At 42.3% G+C, this 3,851-nt stretch overlaps 1 protein-coding gene across 1 annotated transcript in view; it reads right to left on the reverse strand.

Moving 5' to 3' along the window:
- The window catches only part of LOC105822431 (insulin-like growth factor 2 mRNA-binding protein 3), a 93,168-nt gene extending 89,402 nt beyond the window's left edge, over window positions 1–3,766 (reverse strand). Inside the window, exon 1 of the mRNA XM_012659413.1 lies at window positions 3,722–3,766. The gene's annotated coding sequence lies outside the window, so the exon portion shown is untranslated. The remainder of the gene's footprint in view (window positions 1–3,721) is intronic.
- Between the last annotated feature and the right edge of the window lie 85 nt (window positions 3,767–3,851).

Here is a 3,851-nt window from a genome sequence, read left to right on the forward strand (position 1 = left end):
GTCTCTACCAAAAACAGAAAGAAATTAATTGGACAGCTAAAAATATATAGAAAAAAATTAGCCGGGCATGGTGGCACATGCCTGTAGTCCCAGCTACTTGGGAGGCTGTGGCAGTAGGATCGCTTCAGCCCAGAAGTCTGAGGTTGCTGTGAGCTAGGCTGACGCCACGGCACTCACTCTAGCCAGGGCAACAAAGTGAGACTCTGTCTCAAAAAAAAGATCAGAAGGCACATGTCTAGTCATCCCACTTTCAGTGATTCTAAAATTAATCAGTGGATTCAAAATCCTAATCCTTCCATAGTAATGGGAATCCAGAACTGTAAGCACAAAATTATCACTGTCTACATTAAGTCTTTCTCACAAGACAGCACACTCAGTGTATATAAATTAAAGATATAAAAAGTGACCCTTCTCTAAAACAAAAAATAGTATTCACTCAAGTCATCAAAGAAAGGAAACACGTAACAGCTCATCTTACTCCTAAACAAACCTCAATAAATGTTTTTGTTGATCAATATATTAAACAATCATTATAATTGTAAAAGGGGGTCAAAGGTAAAGAGTTCCAAAGTCTAGTTCCAAGCTTGTTACAATCCAGTATGTGTTCTTGCTTAATTCTTTTAATCTTATATGCTCATATTTGCCCATTTGAAAACAGAGATAATGTCGCCAACTTGGCATTACCTTAAAGGACTACAGGGAGAGTAAAATGAAATATGACAAAGTTAGGTTTAGCAAATAAAGATTTATTTTATTTATTTGTTTGCTTGCTTGCTTTTAAAGACAGGCTCACTGTATCACCCAGGCTGGAGTGTGCAGTGAGTGGCTTGATCATAGCTTACTGCAGCCTTGAACTCCTGGGCTCAAGCAATCCTCCTGCCTCAGCCTCCCAAATAGCTGAGACTGACTACTGCAGGGAGCCACTGTGCCCAGCTAATTTTTTACTTTTTTTGTAGGGGGCAGGGCAGGGAGAATGCCTCAGCTATATTCCCAGGCTGATCTCTAACTCCTGGACTCAAGCGATCCTCCTACCTTGGCCTCCCAAAGTGCTGGGATTACAGACATGAGCCACTGCGCCCTGCCAGAATCTACTGTGATTAGATTTTACCCAGAATAAAGGAAAAACACAATAAACTGAAAGTCAGAGAAGCCACCAAGGCCGGGCCGGGTGGTCACCTGCCCGCGTGCCCACAGGTTTGGAGCGCTCCCGGTGATTCCCTGCGCCAACACTAGGAGTTTATCATCCCATTTCACAGATGAGAAAACTGAGGCGCAGTGTGGTTAAGTACTGTGAATGTCCTGCAGTTGAGCAGAGACTTTATCATCCTTTGAATCAGGGTCCCGGATGCCACCGCCACCCGCTGGGACCAAGCTAAGTGCTTTGCTCGTGTCATCCCAGTAATTTACTGAATTTCAGCTATTTGCTTGAACCAGGGGTGGGGAATCTGCAGCCTCAAGGCCACATGTGACCTTCCAAGATCCCCAAGTGGGGCCCCTCTACCAAATCCAAAACTCACAGAACAAATCCCTTCATTAAAAGAGTTTGTTCTGTAAAATTTGGATTCAGTCAAAGGGCTAAAAGGCCGCAGTCAAAGATCCAGAACCTTTACAATTTCCAGGTGTCCCTAACGCCACTGGTCCTTCCCCCTCTCCCTGTCCTCTGTCCTTGTCTTCACCTGTCCCTTGCGGAGCCTCTCACTCCTCTGGGGACGTGGTGCCCAGGCCACTGAGAAAACGGAAACACTCTATTCTGCCTGGCACATAGTAGGTGCCCAATAAATACGCTTTGAATGAAGGAATCCATAGAAAATTCCCACCAGCACCCACCACCCACCTTGTGAAGTGGCTCCCAGCCCCTCCTCCTCCTGGGACTACCCCCTCCACTTGTCCACAAGTCCTTGTCCCTCAAGCCAACACCGGTCTGGTCCCCAATTCCGCCCTCTCACCCCTCTCCCGGGATCATTCCCTCAAACGCTTTTCCCATCTTACAACTAAAGCAAGGAAACAACAATCCCTCTCACGACCCCTAAAAAGACAAAAACAAAACAAAACAGAGAAGCCACCAAAAATGCTATAAACTAGAAGTTTGGGAAGCTACCTCAATGTAAATTTGAAGAGATACTATCAATAAATTAAAAAGAAACTCTGCCACTAGCCTATAGCAGATGTTAGTATTCTAACAATTCACTTAAAATTGGCTGCTACTATTTGATTGTTTCATTGAAAGCTACATTATACTAGATGTAGTTCCCGAACAAAAAGTCATATTAAATTACTTTTTTTTTTTTTTTGGAGACAGAGTCTCACTCTCTTGCCCAGGCTAGAGTGCCGTGGCGTGAGCCTAGCTCACAGCAACCTCAAACTCCTGGGCTCAAGCGATCCTCCTGCCTCAGCCTCTCAGGTAGCTGGGACTACAGGCATGCGCCACCATGCCCGGCTAATTTTTTCTATTTTTAGTTATTTGGCCAATTTCTTTCTATTTTTAGTAGAGACAGGGTCTTACTCTTGCTTAGGCTGGTCTTGAACTCCTGAGCTCAAACAATCAGCCCGCGTCAGCCTCCCAGAGTGCTAGGATTGCAGGCGTGAGCCACCGCGCCCGGCCTAAATTACATTTTAAATCATATTTAATATGACCCATCTTAAAATAAGACCAAACTAGTATTCTTGACATCACAACACTTAATTTGAGGACCCATCCCTCAAGCTACTGAATTCCTAACCAAATGTTAATCTAAAAGAGAAAAACATATAAAGTTTAATGTTATGAGTCACTGATTCCAATGACAAAGTAATTTTTAATACATTATATAAATTGAAATATATTCAGAATATATCAAAGCAACACCCCATTCCTGCAAGGATTAAACTTAATAATACTGTTCTGAAGATAAATGCGGTATAAAATATTCTGAGCACAAATCATTTGTTACCAAGCAAGGGACACTGACTGGAGAATCAGACTTCAGATGAACTTCCCTCAGCTCACCACCAAGAAAACCTTTTAACCAAACTTTGCATTTTGATGAGGGTTCTGGTTTAGTGAGCCATCAAATGACACTCTATGAGACTAATCTAAAATACACAAAGCTAATTACTCTGATTTTTGTATTAGAAATACATAAAAGCTGAGCAGTTTCTCTGTGCCACCTTCTCCAAGTAGGTTTTAAGAACTTTGAGGTTCCAAGGCCAAGGCAGGAGGACTGCTTGAGGTTAGGAGTTCGAGACCAGCCTGAGCAAAAGCACAACCCCCTGTCTCTACTAAAATAGAAAATATTAGCTGGGCAAGCACCTGTAGTCCCAGCTACTCAGGAGGCTGAGGCAGGAGGATCACTTAAGCCCAGGAGTTTGAGGTTGCTGTGAGCTAGGCTGACGCCATTGCACTCTAGCCTGGGCAATGGAGTGAGACTCTGTCTCAATTAAAAAAAAAAAAAAAAGGCAAACTCATCAGAAAGAACTCAAATTAACAAAATACTGTCTTGATGGGACTGAATGAGGAAGATTACCCAACAATATATTTCAATTATTTTTAATCTCAAAGAGCGTATTTAAAACATATACTGTGCCCTTACGAAGAAAAACCCACAATGAGACACAGGTTATAAGAGAATAGTTTTGTGTTCTGGCATACGGAAGAGGTGAGGGAAGGAGAAAAGGCTTTGGAAAAACTAACAACAACAGGCATAGATACTTAGATCTTAATTTTAAATATAGAAATTCTTACCTCCCACTGTAAGTGAGGCGGGATATTTCGTATCTGAAGTTTCCGAATCCTGCAGAAGAATTAAAATGTTTTTTAAAAGAAAAAACGATAAAAGCAAAAGACATTAATAGCCAACATGGAAGTTTAGAAA

This window comes from Propithecus coquereli, unplaced genomic scaffold (genome assembly GCF_000956105.1).
Source record: "Propithecus coquereli isolate 6110/MARCELLA unplaced genomic scaffold, Pcoq_1.0 Scaffold61, whole genome shotgun sequence".
Classification (NCBI taxonomy): Eukaryota; Metazoa; Chordata; class Mammalia; order Primates; family Indriidae; genus Propithecus; species Propithecus coquereli.